The 21,617-nt window shown below is 37.7% G+C and overlaps 1 protein-coding gene across 3 annotated transcripts in view; it reads right to left on the reverse strand.

Moving 5' to 3' along the window:
* The window catches only part of RASGEF1B (RasGEF domain family member 1B), a 619,996-nt gene that overhangs the window by 236,708 nt on the left and 361,671 nt on the right, over positions 1 to 21,617 (reverse strand). Inside the window, exon 3 of one of the 3 annotated variants that reach the window (XM_055384941.2) lies at positions 15,191 to 15,360. The exons of the other annotated variants lie outside the window; for them this stretch is intronic. The gene's annotated coding sequence lies outside the window, so the exon portion shown is untranslated. The remainder of the gene's footprint in view (positions 1 to 15,190; positions 15,361 to 21,617) is intronic. 3 annotated transcript variants of the gene reach the window in all.

Here is a 21,617-nt window from a genome sequence, read left to right on the forward strand (position 1 = left end):
TATGAATCTATGATATTAGTCTAATGTATTGCAGTGAATAGAATATAGGCAATGGGATCAGAGAGACCAGATTAGAATCCCAGTTGAAGCATTTAATAGCTTTAGAAGCCTTATGAAGTCATTGTGAAGGATAACTGAGAAAACATTTGTAAAATCTTCCATGGTACCATGACAGATAGTTGGCACTCAATAAAGGTAGCTATTATTTTGATGATATTTATTATACATAAAAAAGAGATGTAGGAGAACCATCCAACTTAGTCTGTTGAGTTTTCAGTTGCACTATAAATTTACATGTTATATCTTGGTTTGTATTAGATCCTGTTGTCATAAGTTCTTAGCACCATGTACTTTTCCTTCAAAGCTTTTACCACAAGTTGTCACTATGTACTTATTCTAAGATTATCCATTTAATAGATAGTCTACTAGGCTTCTAAGGTTCTAAGATTACCTGTTTAATATCTTCCTTCTCATGCTTCTATAAGCCCCATAAAGGCAAGGAACACATATGTTTTGTTCACATCCATATTACCAAATTCTAGCATAGCACCTGAGACAAAGTAAGTGCCCAATAACTATCTGTCAATGAATGAATGCATGCATGGGCCTAAGAAATTCTGGTCCTTAGATCACCTACTCATCAGACATCATGAGAAGAAATGCACACATTACTTGGGGCCCAGGAAAGTTATTTGTTCCATCCCATCTCTATTATTGAGTCTGACTGTTCTACAATAGGCCATTTCCTGTACAATATAAATGTTCAATTGTAGGCCATTCTGTTATTGATTCATAAGTCTACTAGTGTTTACAGATAATCCCAAACTTCCATACCACATCCCAGGTTCTGCCACACATATGCACCTACATGGCTACCCAATAATACACTTTTCTCAACTCATAGCAGCAATGGGGGAAAGCTCTGTTTCTTGCATTTTACTTTTTTAATGTTCTAAATTTATGGTCCTTCTTCTACAAAGTTTATCAGTGTCATCCAGGAACCTGTTAAATATGTAGATTCCTGGATCCTACCTCTAGATATCTGATTCAGAATATCTAGTGTGAGGCCCAAGGATCTGTATTTTAAGCAAGTTCTCCAGGTAAGATGCAAAAAGACTGGCCCATGCTCTAAGAAACAATGTTTTAAAGGCTGCATTGAAAATAATTACCACAGATTTTCTTAATGACTTTGATGCAAATAAAATATTTTGAACCAACACTCCTGAGATTTAAGTGGACACAACGTGTGTAAACTGTTTTGAACTTCTCAGTGTCGATCCTAAAGGATTGATAGAGAAAAAATTCTACATTAAGAAAAACAGAAGAGAGAGTTAAGATTTTTGATCTTTTAAAGAGGTTGAATATAAATTTATTTTGGAACCTCAAGGTATTAAATTATTGACTATTATAAAAGTTGCTATTCAATTCAACAGAGAGAGAAGAGACCATTAACAAATACCCAGGCCTCCAAAATGGCCATTTCCAATGACTAAGGAGATAACACATAACACAGTACTGAAGGCTTGCTCATGTTGTTCTGAAAGGCTTTGAACGAGTAATGAGGGCACCTGAGACTCTCATACTTGGTAGAGGTAATAAGATAAAGCAGAAAAAGTACAGATCAAGACTGATCATCTCATCCATGCCAATGGGACATTCCATATGGAATGTGGAGTCACAAAAGAAGCAAAAGTTCTCACTCTTGACAGATTGTCATCAGTTGTGCCTACATTGCTTCAAGAGGGCAATGACAAACACCCAGGTTTAGTTTAATAGACGGCAGGGAGTAAATCTCTGAAAACTCAAAGCACAAGGCATATTGCTCATTTAAAATCATACATGTGACATATCTTCCAACTTAAATAGCTCCACTCCATAGGTGCTAAAGCTATTTTACTTCCATACACCTCCCACACACCTGAGAATAAATTATCACACTACATAATGGAATTCTGCCTCTAATTTAGAACCTGAATTTCACGTCTTTGGAAATGTATAATAGGGCTATGTCAACATTTCGCTTTCTGCACAGATAGTAATTTAGGTTATCACCAGACACCTGTCTAACCTGTAATTTTTTCTTTCTCCATTTTGTCTCCATGAATATGGAGATAGCAGTGGTTGCCAGAGTGCTAAAGTGCAGTAGAAAGGAGCATGCATTTAATTATTTAGGTGGAAGTGAAGGGAGGTGCTCAAAGGTGGTGAGTGCTAGCATTGGGATCAACTGTCCTTCTTCATTTCATCCAGATAATTAAAGACTATCTATTATACTTGGTATGGTAAGCAAGGATCCCCAAAAGGCAATTAGAGAAAGGAGAAAATAAAGGACATTAATGTAGCTGATGAAAGAGTAACAGGGACTGGCATAAAGAAGGCCAAACAGAAGGTATGTTCATCAAAAGAAGGTCCTTAATTGACTGTCCCTCTCATTTTTTCAGAAAGAGCAGTAAAGGCAGCATTATCATCTAGTAATGTAAATGTTACCATGTATATTAAGCAACAGAAAGACTCTCAGGTTCCTTGAGTTCTGTTTCAAAGAGATATAGCAGAAGCACCCAAGTTGTTTTGCCAAGTTATCAGGTGCACTATAAATTTAAATGGTACATCTTGGCTTGTATTAGACCCTGTTGTCAATGTGGGCATTGACTCTTTATTTTACTAATTTAGAAAAAGCACTTATTGAGCACCTATTACATAATCAGGATTTTCCTAGGCACATAGAATACAATAGAATAAGACACTTCCGTCTACAATGAGTTTAAGTCTACCGAGACAAACTAGTGAGCAATTTCAACTCAGTATGTCTTCCATGTAGGACTTGGGGGTTAAGGAAGGTTTCCTGGAACTGATATTCAAGCTGTAATTCCAAGGACAGCAGAAGTTGGGACGACACAGTGAGGGGGATTGTGCAAGAAATGGATAAGGACATTTCCAGGTAAATGCTTGGTTATAATAGAGAAAGTAGAATCAACAAAGATGTGGGGAGTAAGGAAGTATGCTGATTGGAGACGATTTCTGCAGAAAGAGAAGAAAGATCTGTAGAATAGAAAAAGGTTTTTACTTTTTCATCCCACCGTTGCTAGACATAGTAAAATTCATCTTCCCTCCTAGCACCTTGAGCTATTCTCACCAATTAACCGGGCTTTGAAGATGGTGGTCTCAGATCCATTCACTTGTAGCCAGGGTAAATACAAATTATATTTTCTTAATCTACCTACATACATCAAACCCTAAGCCTCTGTTTCCATTTGGCCTTTCTTCTTTACTTCTTTCATTTCACACACAATGAACAATGATACCTACAGTATTGCCTTCCCAGACAGACTTAATACTATCTCTCTGTTTTTATATTGTCTAGATTAACTTTGCAAAAATGTATCTCTCCAAATTCTTCTGGTTTCATATTCGGTTGTGTTTATTTTCTTTTGAAAATTTTAGAGTCTATTTGATGTTTTCAGTAGTGGCCTATCTGGCAAGCCTGGTCTCCTCACTCTTTGCTGTTGATATGATCTATGCATTAAGTGCTCAAATGCCAGGGCTTTCACCTGGCACCAAATAAAGCTCATTAAATGGATACATCCCTGCTCTTTAATTTATTTTGTACAGGGTAAGAGTTTACAATGACTTACATTTCCCTGTCCAGTTTTTCAAGAATTCCCAGGGAATTAATGAACTTTAGTTCTGAAAATCTTGTGCAATGGTGTGCTGGAACCAGTCCATACCAGCTCATAAGAGCCAACTGTTAAATTTTCAGGAACTTTGTGACCCAGTTGCTAAACATAACTGTTACTAAAAATTAAACTGTATGAATGAACAAATGAATGATGTGTAAAACAGGTAACATATACTCAAAACTCATCACTTCCTAATTACTTTGCTACATTTTACTATTATCTATTTCTTAAGTTTACTTCCATATATTGCTTTTGTGTGATGGTAAGGCTATAAAAGGGTGTGATGCTGGGCTTCTCTTCTCAACCTTGTGTTTCATGGTGTCATGTTGGTAGCTTGAAAACAGCCACGGTGGGAGTATTCACCCCACAAAAACTGGAAAACCCTACAAATCAGGGCTCCTTTTTTTATTTTAGAGATCTGCATCCTCACCTCATTGCTCGTTTGGAATAAAGAATGGGAAAATTGGTTGAGAAGGAGAAAGAACAGACATTGACAGAAAAACAGTAAACCTAGTTATATGAAGAAAGTCCACTAAATTCATAGTTTAGGAGAGGATCCGTTAAAATAAAATCGTATTCTCTCTGAAGATGTGCAGATCTGGCCTCTGGAAGTTAACAGATTTTAAGGAAAGTGAAACCATGACACATGACTCCTGTTTTTGTTTGTTTGTTTTTGCCTTTTACAAAACAAGTGAATGTCAGAGAAGAGAGTACAGAAGGCTGAAGGGTATAAAGTCTGCTTTGGTCACTTGCCAACACACACTTATGCCCTGACAGCAGCTTTTGTTGCTTAAGATATTCCAGATATTTGAGAAATCCCAAAGTGGATGAACTTGTTTTGTGGATTTAGGTAAAAATCACATTAGTATTTCACATCCAAAATCAGAGTCTCTGCAGATTTTGGGCACTATAACTGGTATCTCTGTGCTTAAGAGAATACCTACGGCTCTTTAACATAAAAGCACAGGGTAGGTAACAACCTAGCTAACTTCAACAATACTAATAACATGAGTGAGTTTCACCAGATGGCCTTGAAGGATCTCCTGGAGTGTCTATGATTCCTGGGATATTCTTGAGGTACAGTCAAAGGGCAGAACTAAATATCCCATTGTTTGGGAAGGAAAGTAGACATATTATGCTTTAGCAACTTGTCTAAATTTAGGAATAGATCCAGTTAAAACAAAAATAGGTCCAGAACCCCCAAATTCGAACTCCTACTCAAATATAAAGTACACTGTCAGATGGTAATGAACAGTGATTCCAAAGCCCCAGCTTTAATTCAAGCAAATTAGCCCCATGGATAAGTAAACAATGGTTCAAATCTTCAAATTTCTGAGGTTCTTAGGACCTTAGAATTCTCTATTAAATGAGCAAACAAAAGACAGATTTGTGTATCTGAAACTCTTCAGGGCACTTATCATAAATCCCAAAGGATAGAAGTCAACATTATAATTATATGGCAAACTTTCTCCTTAAGATTGTATAGCCTTGAATAATTGTATGACTTCTGCCTGATTTAAAGACCTCTCAGAGCTGATCCCATGAAATGAAAATTATAAAGTTTCCAGTTTACAACTAGCTCTAAGCACTTCATACCAATGTATTATGAGTTGATTGACTAGTAAACAAAGTAAACCTTCCAAGTCCTGTCTCATGAGAGTGAAGAAGAAATGTGTGGGTACTTTCATTCATTCCCCAGACAGGGTGTATCATCTGGCCATTTGTTCCAACTGGTTATGGATAATCAAAAGCAGATTATGAGAGGCTGGGCCAAAGCATTCAAAAATTCAAGTTTCTAAAAACCTACCTTGGTCAAGAGAACTTCTATTTCTGCTTCTGAAAATTACAGAATACTCTTGCAGCTTCTTCAAGGAGATGTACTACAATTCTCTAAAATAGAGTTGAAATGCACCATAGAGTATATTTCTAGCTAAGTTTAATAAAAGGCATTCCTGTCATTGCCTGTCCAGGAAAGACATAGCTAATCAATTAGGATAAGCCTGGATCTGAATCAATCCATGAGGCTCTTCATTCCCGCTGTGCCCGGATTCAGTCTTATAATCTTTCTCCACACTCTCCAGCATACCACCATCAATGAACCTGAATTGGCACTTGAGACAAGTCCAGATCTTATCCAATTTTATTTCATTGAAAATGAGGGCAAGAGAGGTTAAATAGCTTGCTTCATGTCACAGTGGCAAACCAAGATTTGAAAATAAGATTTCCAGTGCTCTTTCTATTGTGATGTACTGCCTTACTGAGGGCACAGAAGGTTTGATCTGTGGGCTGACGCAAGCTGAATTCCCAGCCATAGGTCTAAGGATCTGGTTGATGGATAATAGCAGGACAGACTCTTTCTGAAAGGTAATGTCAGACATCTGGTAGATGGAACTGGTAATGAGTTGCTGCTTAGCAAAAAGCTTTAGTCAAACAACATCCTTTTCTTTCCATACACGAATTATCAGTGTTTATGGTATAAAAGTCAAGTGAAGAAATTAAATGGGCCAAAGACAGAGCTCTAGGATTAAGAAACTCTGCAATTATTTATTAGTGTATTTACTTAAGTAGAGCTATGAATTAATTACAAATCAACAAATCATTTTAATCTTAAAGGCTTATCCTTGCCTTTCAAGTTGTGAAGACACAAGGTAGATATGTAGAGAATTGGAAGAAATATCATAGGATATAGAAATGCAGAGTAGTAAAGAGGGAAATTTGGCCTTGCTTTTGTTGGAAGTATTATCTGTGTTCTTTTTTTTGAGTAGGTTTCATCAGCAAAGTCCAAGCCTCTGTTATTCCGTTATTCTTAATCTAAAGGTCAGATTCAGCTATGTTAGCAAACACTTTCCATATTTCTAACAATTCTAAAACAACCAATAGAAACAACTGGTGTGACATTACTATTTCTACTTCTCCTGTAACATGCTTTTTTTTTGCCCATTTTAGGTTTCAAAACATTCACATGTGATAAGGAGGGACTAGTTCCATGAATCCAGAAAACCCAAGTGCAATAATTTTTAGATATCACTGTAAAAGGTCTGCAACTACTAGATGCATGCAACTATGTGGTTGGGACAGAGAAAAGGAGTCAGTATTGCAGGCACAGCAATACTCTGAGCGGAGTTTCAATGTAACAGCTGCCCACACAATGTGAATAATACCCTGTTCTGGCCTCAGAGACACTGACCTGGTTTCTACCTCCACCCTTGGTAATAAGCCTATTTTGGATGTGCCATTTTGCACTTGCTTATGTGGGTAAATACGACTCAGGAATTTCATATTTCTAAAACCTAGTTGAAACTCAGACACTCTAGAGGAAGAAGAATTCAAAAGCATTGAGGTCTCTGCATGTTCCTCCATTTTAAAGCTTCAGCAGATGGTGTGACTCTTCTTCACCTAACAGGTGACTTGAAGAGTTACATTACTGCAAACAAGACTCTTGGTTAAAACTATGAATGCAGACAGTACAGCCTCATGGCCCCAGATTAATCCCATTTATTATAAATATAACATTCAGTTGACATTTTTATCAATGGAATTATTGTGAATTTTATAAACCATCTACAGTAGTAATATAACGTACCAGTGCTATTTTACACATTTTGTCCCTAAAATAATCCACATTTCATTCAGATAATATCTTGGTAAAGGTGGACCAGCCTCTCTGGCCTTCTCATTATCCTCTTATATTTTAGGTATTTTTATTTTGTGCCAGATTACGTATATTATTTTCAACTGAAAAAAAAAATGAGGCCAGTCACAGTGGCTAACGCCTGTAATCCCAGCAATTTCTGAGGCTGAGGAGGGCGAATTACCTGAGGTTAGGAATTTGACACTAGCCTGGCCAACATGGTGAAACCCCACCTCTATCAAAAATACAAAATTAGCTGGGTGAGTGGCACACGCCTGTAGTCCCAGCTACTCAGAAGGCTGAGGCAGGAGAATCACTTGAACCTGGGAGGCAGAGGTTGCAGTGAGCCAGGATCGTACCATTGCACTGTAGCCTGGGTGACAAGTGCAAAACTCCGTCTCAAAAAAAAGAAAAGAAAGAGAGAAAACACAGATCAGTGCAGAGAGTATTAAACCAGGCAGAAGATTGAGTTTTAGACTAGTAAATTTCCTCAATGTTTTTGAACTTGTATTTATCCAGCCCTAAAACTGTCCATGGTCTCTGGGGATGCATGTGAAGAATAGTGAAATCATGTTTAAGAATATTTGGAAATCATTACTTTCTTACAACATTGAACACTATTTTGGCTCAGGAGAAAATGAAAGGACCAGTGAGGGTGGTCCACATTTTTCACATTTAAGATACAAAATGTTTATGACGGATATAGGCAGACACAGTGTTTTGTTTTAAGCTTCTCAGAAATTCTCTTCTTACAAGATTTGCTTTTTAACTGATAATAGCCCCATTCCCGGTCACAAAAAAAATCCCTCCAGACAAGATTCTTCCCAGAGCTATTTTAGCCCTTTTGTACTAATTTACTGTTACTAGCTTTATAATAATAAAAATTAGGAAAAGCCCAGAGTCAAAAGGAAACCAATGCAAAGGGAATCTGTACATGAGGGCATCATCAGTCTGAGGCTGACAACCCCCAGACCACAATCAGTGATGAAGCAGAAATGGTAATTAAGTATGGAGGTCAGGAAGGCAAAAGACAGAGAAGCCCTAACTTTCAGGCATATATGATTAGAATGGAGGAGTTGAGAGCAGACATAAAGAGAAGGAAGGTTTGAATGTCTGGGCACATCTACAGGTATTTCTACCAACCTTGGCTTTGCAACTTATCTTCTACATTCCTAATACCACATTAGAAATGTGGCCAAGGCTGGGCACAGTGGCTCATGCCTGTAATCCCGGAACTTTGGGAGGCCGAGGCAGGCAGATCAACTGAGGTCAGGAGTTGGAGACCAGCCTGGCCAACGTGGTGAAACCCCATCTCTACAAAAAATACAAAAATTATCTGGGCACAGCTACTTGGGAGGCGGAGGCAGGAGAATTGCTTGAACCCGGGAGGCGGAAGTTGCAGTGAGCCGAGATCATGCCACTGCACTCAAGCCTGGGCGACAGAGCGAAACTCTGTCTTAAAATAAAAAAAAAAAAGAAAAAGAAAAAAGAAATGTGGCCAGAATTCCTGATTGCAACTTCAACAGCAGGACAATCCAGTTCAATATTTCCCAAAGTTTACTATGCTTATCACTAGTGTTACACAAGATGATTTTAAGTAATACACACATTTTACATTTTAATTTTAGTTGTCATGGGTTTCTTTTTTATGTGTTAGGAAACTAGAACATAAAACCCATAATGTCTTAGATGTTCTTTCTTAAGACAAAACTAGAATGTGTTTTTTTAAGGTCCATTCCTTTAAAGAAGAAATCCTGGAAGTAATAGAAGAGGTAATATACAGACGTGGAAAAAAATCATAAATGGTCTTTGAATAAGTTAGGTTTTGGAAAAGCTATGTCGTGTGGCTGATATTAACAAACGTTTGTTTTCTTGCTCCTCTTTCTCTCTCTATGTTCTATTATGAGTAGGGGTCCTGAGGCGCGACACATTGCAGTAAAGGTGCTCAAGTGAACATGGCATTCAGCACTTGGTCCTTTCCTGTTCCTGGCAAGAGGTCATCTGCTGCCTGATGGGAAGCCCACCACTGCTTGGCCCCTCTACAGAAAATGCTTGCCACTTTTTCACCCCATACCTTTTATGGTACAAAGAGTCAGAGTTTATAGTACAATTCACAAAGAGTCAGAGTTTTAACTGTTTCTTTACATTCTTATATTTGGAAGGAATCTCTCCTTAAATGCTGCTTTCATTGAAAAGAAAAAGAAGAGGAAACAGGCACCAGGTTACAAGAGGTTAAGAAAAGGAAAAGGCAGCCAGGCATAGTGGCTCATGCCTGTAATCCCAGCATTTTGGGAGGCTGAGGTGGGCGGATCACGAGGTCAGGAGATGGAGACCAGCCTGGCTAACATAGTGAAACCCTGTCTCTACTAAAAATACAAAAAAAAAAAAAAAAAATTAGCCAGTCGTGGTGGAGGGTGCCTGTAATTCCAGCTACTTGGGAGACTGAGGCAGGAGAATCACTTGAACCCGGGAGGCGGAGGTTGCAGTGAGCCAAGATCACGCCATTGAGCTCCAGCCTGGGTGACAAGAGTGAAACTCTGTCTCAAAAATAAATAAATAAATAAATAAATAAATAAATAAATAAATAAATAAATAAATAAATAAATGAAAAGGCACAGGAAGAAGGCTGAAGTAAGGAATGTTGCATCCTTATATATTAGAACATCATATGAAGGCAGAGGTTTTTAAACATATTTAAAACTATTTTAGCTATTCTATAATCACTCATTCCTTTATTCTCTCAATTCCAGCAGGGAAAATGAAACTTTATCTCACTCCAAAACGGTTCTTAAAATTGCATTACTTTTTCTTCCTTAAGAACGTGGAACTTATTTAACTTGAGGGATCTATCAGTTTAAGGCCAAAAATATGTCTCACAAGTTTTCCTCATGCATGCCAGGATTTGTGGTAAAGTCTAATAGGGAAGTCCACCTTGGCCTCATGAACAGATAATGTGAGAATCACATAAAGGAAGAATTAGAGGTTGGAGTTCTCAGGGAAGAGAGAGACTTCAAACACAATCTTCTTAAAATATGGCATGTTTTTAAAAGAGTGTGGGCCCATGAGCCTCCCAACTTTAACAAGTTGTCGCAGACTGTCCCAATCCACTGTCCTTCCTGATAAACTCTCTTGTAATTAGAGAAGTCTATCAGGAGGCAATTTTGGCTAAAGCAAAGGAACGGCCAACAGATCTAGTTAACCCTGGTCGCAACCAGTATCAGGCTCTCCTCTCTCTCATAGAGTAACTGAGAATGCAGGTGAGAAGCAATGAGACAACGATGGGTACAGAGCTGTAAGACATACCTATTAATTATTACTATGTAAAAAGTACAGAGGCGGGGCTGTGTGAAATACAGATTTGTAAAAGGAGTAGGTAAAGCTTTTATTGTGCAAACTATGAGTCAAGCACAATATTAAGTAATTTTCACATTACAGCTTATTTGAGACTAACAATAAACGTGTGAGGTAGGTATTATGTAGATGAGGAAAATCAGATGCAAAGATGCTAACTACCTTGCCTAAAGTCATATAATGAAATCAAAAAGGAGGGGATGGTGATGGAAGTGGGTGGATCTTAAGCCTGTCCAACTCCCCAATTCTCAAGTGTTTGATTCGCTTCTCTGTATCTGCTTGTTGTTTTTGCTATTATTTATCGAGTCCTTACTATGTATCAGGTATTACACTAAATGCTTACATGGATTTTATTAGTCAACCTTCGCAGCAACCCTATTACATAGGTACTGTTGATTTCAGAATGTGACAGATGATAGAACTGAGGCACAAAAAAGGTACGTTACTTACTAGAGGTCATATAGCTAGCCAGTGGTGGATCTAGGACTTGAATCCAGGCAGTTTGATTACAGGGTCCAGACTCTATAACAACAATATCTGCCTTTTTTGCATTGTTGTGTCTGACTCCAAAATATTTTTGAGAAGATACAAGAACCTGAGACTACACTGAGCACTGGTGCTAACAACACACACACACACACACACACAAGTGTGAACTATTATCCTGATAAGTATAATAGGAAATCAGGAGACAGTAACTGGCTGTAGCATGAAGTAGCTAGGGAATTCTATTGTCCTCATTAAAATGATTCAATTTTGAAAATCATCTGATTCAGTAGATCTTAATATTCACTATGATTAAGATATCTTAATTCAATGAATCTTATTATTTTGGATTCATAGATCAGACAAATTAGACAAGCAAAATGTGGTTAGCTGTCTTAAAACTACCTCTTTTTTTGCTAAATAAGTTAAAAACATTAATTGCTACTCTCAATATCATTGTGTAAAAAGAAACATGATATAAATTTAAATTTGTGAAAAACTATGTACCCTGCAAATATATTACACTATTGGAAGGGTGAAAATGATGCCAAAGATCACACTGGCTCACAAACTCGCACTTGAGAACCATGGTTCTAGTTGCAAACAATAGCAGACATCTATTGAGCATCTACATGACAGGAGCATTGTATACATTATGCTGAATCGTTATCATAACTCTACAAAATAGATATCATTACCCCTACATAAGAGATTGGGAATTTGAGTTTCAGAGAATTTAATTGTCATGACCAGAGCTGCCCCTCACCTAGTAAGGGGCTCTATCTAAACACAAATCCTTCTAACTTCAAAGCTTATGTTCTTTCTCTTGCTTGTGTTGCCAATCAAAAATTTGGTACTGCAGAGAGTTACGCTCCTATACCATCAATGAGTTTATAATTTTCAAATAGTTAGAACACACTGTATCCTGAATATATGGTAAGCATTCTAAAAACAAAAATACATGTTGAATGTGCCACCTATTAATCGACTACAGACACTCAAATCTATGTATGAAGCCATGGTGTCATCACGAGAACAAGATTCTTTGTTTAGTGATCATCAATTAATACCTCACCACCAGGAGGCTGTTTGGCTCCTGCCCAGTAGCTAAGCTGATGTCTAACACAAGCCAAGCCTCTAAGAGGAGGGGTGTTTTAGGAAATGAAGACTCTGGGTACATGGAAGTGCTGGAAGCATGTGGGAAGACCCAGCCAAATCCATTTAAATCTTTGACGTATTCTATTTTAAAATATCCTGTTCATATATTCCAGAATATATGTATGAGATGAAAAGGAACTTAGAGCCCAGTCAAACCCACCACTTTAACATTTCACAGAGGGCAAAATTGAGACCCAAAGGGATTCAGTGACATCCCCAAATCACCCAGCCAGTCAGAGCATTAAAGGATTAGAATATGAGAATTACTCAATCCCATGCTAGGAATACCGGTCCTTGCAGAGGGTAAGTTCTGGGAAACTTTTACTTGTTATGTAAGAAAGAAATACTGTAAAAGATAGGCTTCCTAGAGATTGGTAAGGGAACAACTGTTTAAATTACAGTACTCAGAGCACAGTCTCCAACTCCAGAAAACCACTCTTGGGAAAGAGGGTCCCTTTCAAGCCACTAACGCTGGGGTTAAATGTATAATGTTTAGGCTAGAATATATTTTTTTGCATTTGAAGTTGCTTGGAAACTGACTTTTAGGATGATATTATAAACATGAATGTTCTAATTAATATAATTACTTTTTTATGACTTAGATTTTTAGGATCTCATCATTTAATTTAATCATTTAATGAGGTTATCATTAAAAATACCAGTTAAACATCTATTAAATATGCAGAGGTTCTGCTTAATGAAGTCTGGCTAGTAATTGAGTGCATGCTCACAATAACCTGATATTTTCTCTCTAGTTTTTTAGTGAAAGCACCTACTGCAATGCTTGGCATGTGGCAGATACATAATGGATTTTGATTTCTCTCTTCCTTTTCCCTTAGGAGCACACATGACTATTTTTGACATGGGCAGGAGCATGCATATGTGATGCATGTGTATGTGTGTGTATCTATTGATGGAGAATTGAGGACATGACTGCTACAAAAGCCCAGGCCCCAAAGGACCTGCTTTATGGCAACCCTATCAGTGGTGGTAGTGAAATGGTAACCAGAATCCCCATCAGACACTTTACCTGTGCACTGTCAGTCCTGTTCTATAACATGCAGTAACACATGTCTCCCCATCCACAGACCAGCCCCAGGCCTAACCATAGCTAACTATAGAAGGACCCTGAAACCAATGTCATCGGACAAATCCCTTCTCCCTTTAAAGTAGTGATTCTTCTCTGGAGGGAAAGACCAATTAGACTTAGCTAGGGTGGTGCTTCTCAAACTTAATATGCATATACATTCCTTGAGGGTCTTGTGAAGAGGCAAATTCTGATGTTTTAGGTCTAAGATGGGGTCTGAGATTCTGCATTTCTAACTGGCTTCCAGGTAATGACAAATGCTGCTGGTTCATAGACCACACTGCGGGGACCGCAGGAAGGATCTAGGAGTAACTGCAAACTCTGTGTTGCTGCCCAAGGCCACCTCCTTTTACTGCAGTCATGAGTTCTTATACCGGTGGAGTGTGTTAAATCTTTCTGGTGAGTTAGAAAAGAAAATTATTTATAATGAGAAAGCTATAGAGTTGGAGTGAGAATAAAAACAGAAGCATGGGAGAGAGGGAGAAAAGGGGAGAGAAGGAGTGGGGAAGACAGAAAAGGCGAAGTGCGAGTTTTTAGGTCTTTAGAGACATTCATAGTCAGTTCTTATATGACAGCATCCATTTTGCAGTTTTCTTCCCCCTATTTTTCAAATCCTCATATTACAATTTTTATAACTAAATGCATTTCTGAAATTCCATTTCTAAGTATCTGCCATACAATAGACAATTATGTAAGGTTCTCTCCCACACCCTAGCCGCTAAGAAAATCAACAACTACTAACCTATATCAGGACAAAATTTCAACAAACTGAGATTAAAGATCTAATTGGTTTTTATTAATGATTCATGAATTGGGCAACACTTCATCCATAAAAAAGTCAGTGCTCCATTGAGCATGGCAGAACAGTTGGTTTTTATAAGGCAGCTTAAGCAGGGACAAGGAAATAGAATAATACTAAAAGCGGATTGGTTAATAGCAGGTTAGTTTCTTGTAAGGGTTAAAGCTGGCATACTCTGCTGGCTCAGGTTAACTGGGCCCTTTCCAGTTGTTTGCTGTGAAGCTCCTGTTTTTACAAAAACAAACTAGTCTGTTGAAGGATTTTCCTGCTTCCTTGAAATTTCAGTTTAGTCATATGGCACTTAGCATGAGTGACTCCATTTTAGTTTGGTCTGTTGGGGTATGGCACAGGAGCTCAGTCCAAAAAAAAAATGGCATCCTATAATTTTATTTAACACTTGTTCTCTGGAACAGTGGTCTCCAACCTTTTTTAGTACCAGGACCGGTTTCATGGAAGACAATTTTTCCCTGGGGGTGGGGGTGGGGAGTTGGTTTCAGGATGATTCAAATGCACTACAATTATTGTGCACTTTATTTCTACTATTATTATATTGTAATATATAATGAAATAATTATACAACTCATCATAATGTAAAATCAGTAGGAGTCCTAAGGTTGTTTTCCTGAAACTAGATGGTCCCATCCAGAGGTGATGGAAGACAGTGACAGATCAACAGGCATTAGATTCTCATAAGGAGCGCACAACCTAGATCCCTCACATGTGCAGTTCCCAATAGGGTTCACACTCCTGTGAGAATCTAATGCTGCCACTGATCTGACAGAAGATGGAGCTCAGGTTGGAATGCTGGCTCACCTGCTGCTCATCTCCTACTGTGTGACATGGTTCCTAACAGGCCAAGGACTGGTCGATGTCCTGGGGCTGAGGATCCCCACTCTAGAACACGGTGTGAACATATCTGTGTATGGGAAGGGAAAGTGAAGCATCACCTATTTCCATTTGGATTCTAGCAGTAAACAAGCAACTGGTGTAAGAAAGCTTCTTACCTTTCATTCGCTCCATATGAACATAGTCTATGGAGGTTTTTCATCTGGTAAACTATGCAGCAAAGTGGAAAGAGCCGGGATTTGGAGTCCACCTCTCCTGGGTTTTCATCCTCACAATTTGTGTAGCTTTAGGGAAATTATTGAAACTCTCTCAGCCTCTATTTCTGCATCTATAAAATATGGATAATTATGTTCCATCTTATAGGTTCTAAAAAGAACTAAATGAAATAATACATGAAAGTGTCTATCATAGTGCTTAGCACTGGATAGACACTGAACTGAAAGAGGCTGACACTGATATTTTCATTTTAAAAATGAAAATCATTATTTTCTTTTAAAAGTGTGATAAGTGATGATGACAAACAAAAATTATATTATCATTATAAGTTATTATTAATTAGCCATTTTAAGATTACATTTAAAAGGAAAGAGAATAAACCTTAAACACCATAGTTGACAACGTGACCCACTTCAAGCCCTCAGAATCCACCTGGGGTAAGCTTCCTACAGAATGTCTTCAAACCCACCAAAACAATATTTTAATTCTAGAAGAGTTAGGAAAAATAGAAAGAAATGTTAACATTAGCAATTTTGGCTTTTACAAGTATCCTATAATTTAAGGAGAAAGATACAGTTTCCATTTAAGAGTTAAGAACATTAATGATAAAGCCTAACTCCAAGGTGAATATATAGTCACTGTAATTATTTAAATATCAATTACTATTAATTGAATACAGACAACCCTTATATCATTCCACTTAATTCCTATCCACACCATCTGAATATGACGGCTAGTCACTTTTAACTTCACAGAGAATTTCTCTCACACGGAAAAGATTGACTTTTAGACCATCTGGATATCATCAGAAATGAAGATCAGAAAGAATAATGTACTGACTGAACAGACATCGAAACAGCTAGTGTGGTGGGTGACAAGAAGCTCATGTTTTTGTTTTTTAAAAAAACATTTTTGTCATTTGGCTCGTATGTATTTCACATTTCGAAATATTTTGGAACAAGCATTTAAACTGTGAGATTAAATTTCATCATTATGGAGAAAGAAGCAGTCCTAATGGAAGGCACTGCCAAATCACCCAGACAGCTGACCCCTCTTCCAACCTTGTTGTCTGTTTCAGGAGGGAAGCTCGGGTCAGAAGATTCATGTGGAGTGAGACGGCCTACAAGGCAAATGGGGAGGTAATCATGTCTGATAGATTGGAACTGCTGAGAGTGAGTTCTGTCTAGCTCTGTGAGCATCCCCATGCTGCTTTGGGACATTCTTTCACCTCCCAAATCTTGCTCAATGTTTTCTGCTACCAAATGTAAAGAAAAACTATTCTAGGTCCCTGATTCTTTACCAGGCAGAAATGGTTATAAGGAGGATATAATTCATGAACATTTGTAAACTACACATATAACCTGGGGCACACATTATTTCCGCCCAATATATGATACTGGTAGAGAAGGAAGCGGCATTGAAACTTGGAGCTGCCATGAAGATGGGTAGTATGCAGACGCTGCAGGGCCCAGGCACCGGTTCCTGTCTTAGCAGTTAGCAAGGTAGAACCAACAAATGCAGTCCCAGGCTGTAAGAAAGGAAAGGCTGAAGCCTAATGCAGAACTGCTCCAGTAGGGTCACATTACATTACACATATTCTGTTATGGAAACCACGCCTTTTGGAGCAAGGTCAAAAGCAAATTATGGCATGTCTGGGAAATGTCAGGCCTCGGAGTTTTCCAAGATTTTCCCTCCCTTCTTCCTCATATTTATATTGCAGTCTGTGGCTGCCTCAAAACCCCAGCTTTCTTGAAGAGGGGAAAGAAGAAAACCTACACCCAATCATTAGTAAGTAAAACAAATATTCAAGTGCATATGTAGTTAATTAGGTTTCTTCATCAAGGTCTTTCACATGGGGACCTCACTCTGAGGCAATTTGAAGATGCTATATGAAGAGTTCGATGGGTGAAAATAGAGCAAGAATAATTGATGGTCATCATATGTACAGTAGTGTACACTACTGTCTTGCTATTCGTGGAAGACTGGTTCCAAGACCCCTCTCAGATACCAAAACCCATGGATGCTCAAGTCCATTATATAAAATGGCATAGCGTTTGCATATAACCTATGCACATCTTTCCATATACTTTATTTATTTATTTATTTATTGAAGCAGAGCTTTGCTCTGTCACCCAGGCTGGAGTGCAGTGGTACAATCTCGGCTTACTGCAACCTCTTCCTCTCAGGTTCAAGCGATTCTCATACCTCAGCCCCCTGAGCAGCTGGGATTACAGATGTGCACCACCACACCCAGCTAATTTTTGTATTTTTACTAGAGATAGGGTTTTGCCATGTTGGCCAGGCTGGTCTCAAACTTTGGGCCTCATATCATCCTCCCACCTCAGCCTCCCAAAGTGCTAGGATTACAGAAGTGAGCCACCGTGTCTGGCCCTTCCACACACTAAATTTAAATCATCTCTAGATTACTGATAATGCCTTATACAATGTCTATAAATCACTTCATTTTTGTGGATTCAATACAGTAGATGGCACGTGGCAAATTCAAGCTTTGCTCTTTGGAACTTTGTGGAATTTTTTTTCGAATATTTTCAATCTGCCATTGGTTGACTTGATGGGTAAAGAACATATGAATGTGGAGGGCTGACTGTATCTTTTTAATAAGTAGACCACAATAAGGGTACAGAGTGACAGGAAGCTAATGGTTATGACAGTTGTTCTCAACCTTTGTTGTCTTTCACCTTTTTAGCTCAGAAAGTCTGGGATCTGGCCTTGGCACAAACTTATTTATTTTAAATCTCCACAGAATTGAGTTACAGATTTGAACACTTGGCTGCAGAATCAAACCAACATCTGTTCAATCACTAATTATGACAATCCCTGCCACTCAACTGTTCCCCACAAGATGGACAAGTTGCTTTATCTCTCTAAAATATGTTTAATATTATACTTGCATTGAACATTTATTGCAGAGATTAAGTAAATAAGCTTAGAGCTGGCACATCATATGCATTAAATAAACTATTACCTACCTCTCATTATTTATCATTACTACTTTTCTTATGAGCAAATTCAATGCAGTTAAATTCTTCTAGAAGGTTGTCAAAGGACAGTATCACTGTTCTACAGTATTTGGGTTATATCAAGACTTTACTCTGCATTCTTCCTTGAGTAAATAAGTTCTGTCCCACATGTAACTAATAGTGAGCTATTCTATAAGAGGTTTCTGAACTTGCATGTGGAACCTGGTTTACAATAAGTGAAATTGCCAAGTCAAAGAGAATGCATATCTTACATTTTGATATTTGTTGCCAAACTGCCTTCCAAAAAATTGTACCGATAACAAACACATGCATTTTTCAACTGAGCACCTATTATATTCTGGGAACTGTGCTACATCTCATTCTATTCTCAATACAATTGTACCCAATAGATTTTGTCTTCTTCCACTATATGATAAAATGAAGCTCAGGTGTGTCCAATCATGTGCTGAACTCATACTGGCAGTAAGTGATAGAGAAGAATTTGAACCAGATGCTTTCCAACTGCACAGTGGAAAAAATATAACCCAGGATAAAAATTAATTTGGGGTGTTGAAATATGCCTACAAATCTATCAGATTTATAACTGAACGATGCTAATCTGTGCATTTGTTTAGTTGTCTGTAAAATGAGAAAGTTCAACTTAAGTAGCGTCTAAGGTTTCTTCTAATTCAATAAGTCTGAGTTTGGAAGTACCGTTCGGCATCAGTCCTGAGGGAGGAAAGGATGTCTCTATATAAGTATTTTTAGATCATGATTGTGTTAGTTGTTCTCCGTGTTTACTAAGTACCAAGCAAAAGAAAGAAATCCTACATAAATCCCAAAGGTTTTAGTTGACTTGAAAGAGGATCACCTAGGGATTATCTGACTGTCTCAGTGATAAAACCCAGATATATTAATGGGTTCTCTGTCCTTAAACATCTCCAGCAAGGAAACAGACCATCAACAGTCATGTGTGGTTTGGGTATAAATATGTCTGAAGCTCAAAGCTTAACCAAATGATCTTTTGAGGTCCTTTTAGCATTATTTCTATGACTCCTACCATGCTAGAGATTCAGGCTTATTTCAAGGTTATGGCTGACACTGTGACCTTACTGACGAAGGCATGAAAAAATTGTAATTCTGTATTCCCCAAAGTTAACATCATTTTGCCTGTTGTCAGTTCCTATACCTGTAATGATTAGGCACTAAGCTGACAACTTTAAAATGTTGGTTCTTCTTAAAAACGTGGTTCACTAGTCCTCATCCCTGAGAGAGATTTTAATTCACTAAATGTTTGATGGGAGCAGGAATCTGCACTTGTACTAAAAACCCCAGGAGATTCTAAATGAAGTGATTCCTGTGCACTACTATAAGGAGCCAATATTGCACACAGCTGATGCAGCAGAGGGGAGAAACAGGCATCATCTCTCATCTTGCAGATGCTCAATATATAAAGAAGACAAGTCATTACGAGGTTAGAATAGGTAGTCTGGAAAAGGAGTTCCTTTGGGTATATTTTTCTGCTGCATGTCATTACTGAGTTATCAAAGACCATATACACTGTATTTTATTGTTGCTTTTGCTTAAATTATATTGTGAAGTTAACCTCTATTTATTGATAACAAAATAAATCAAGAAAAATGGTATAAATAAGTATCAGCATGAAACTTTTATAGTCTCTTTTGAGGGGCTTGCCATCCTTAGTTTCACAAACAACATATAATTTCCTTCAATGACTTCATTATTTTAAAATACCATTTTACCATTTCTCAAGAGATAAAACTTGTCCACTGTTTCTTTTGGAGGTATGTTAACAACTTAATCCTATCCTATAAAAATACATGATTCAGTCAATAATATTTATTGATCACTTAGTAATAGACATATATACGTAAACAAAATAGACAAAACCACTGCCCCCATAAAGCTTACAGACTACTAGGGAAAGTAATCATTAAATATAAAATGTGAAGTATGAACAATATTATAAATACAAGTAGACGGTGCTATGAGAGGATACAGTGGAGAAACCCAACTATTCAACGCATGAACTCATGAGATCATGTTTTCCTGAAGAAATACGTTAAACCTGAGACTTGAAGAATTAGAAGGAATTTGCTAGGGAAGAGAAGGTAAAGAGAAAAGCATGTGAAAAAAGACATACACATTCAAAGACCAGAAAGGAGGTCTGTGTGGCTAAAGCATGAAACCATCAAGACAGAGAAGCAAAAGAGAAAAGAGTCAATTTTAAGGCTCAGTTAAGGATTACAGACTTTACTTCAAATTCAATGTGAAACCATTAAAGCGTTTTAAGCAGAAACAAAATAGATCTGATTTGTTGTTTTAGAAGATTACTTCTAGCTGCAACACACTGGTAGAATGGTAAAAGGGCAGAAACAGATGCTAGGAGATCAGGTGAAAGGCTCCTGAAGTGATCCAGGTGGATGATATTGGTGGACCCAAGTATGATAGTGGCAATGGGATGGAGAAAAGCAGGTGGATTCACACAATATTTAGGAGATAGAATTGGCAGGAATTTTTGGATAGATTGGGTGTGAGGTAAATAAAGAGTCAAGAATACTCAGGCTTGAGTGTTGCTCACTAGCCTGAGCAACTGTGTACCATTTCCTGAGATAGGTGAAGACAGAATAGGAAAAGGTGGTGACAAAGGGATAATGGATTTAGACAAATGACTTTCTAATGTCAATTCAGGAATATGAGAAATGTAGTTAATTGGTAAGTAGCCCTATGAGAATCAAGCAAAAGAATATCCACCCCTCTTATTCAGTTCACGCCAATCATTATCATCTCTAAAGTACCATTTAAGATGAAGCTCTTGATGTAGCATCCAATAAATGCAAGATCTCACAGCAATTTCCTGCCCAAGCTTTGACTTCCACAGAATTCTGAGCTTTAAAAACCAACAATTTTCTAAGCTAAACCATACATTAAGTCAAGTAGTTTAAGGAGCATGTCTGTAATGATATTTGATCTGCTTTTTTATTCCATCTATGATAAACTCTTTCAGAGATGCCAAGATTGAATTAATTGACCACTGTATATTCATCATTAATATATCTTAAATGGAAACAATATTGGAGGTCCGTTTACTATTGGGGGTCTCTTTGAATATAAATATTTCTGCACTTACTGTACAAATATCCATTGAATTTTTCAAATAAATATTCTTAATAATCCAAACTATAATCCAGTAGGATTTAGAGTTAAACTAGGTCAGAAAATTTCTAATAATATATGCTATGTACTGAGTTCCTATTTAGTGCTATGTATTTAATTTCATGTCTTTCAACAACCCTAGAAACCATCTGATGGTTGTGAAAAGTGGAGTTCGGTAAGGCTGAGTTGGCCAAGGTCAGGTGGTTAGCAG

This window comes from Gorilla gorilla, chromosome 3 (assembly GCF_029281585.2).
Source record: "Gorilla gorilla gorilla isolate KB3781 chromosome 3, NHGRI_mGorGor1-v2.1_pri, whole genome shotgun sequence".
Classification (NCBI taxonomy): Eukaryota; Metazoa; Chordata; class Mammalia; order Primates; family Hominidae; genus Gorilla; species Gorilla gorilla.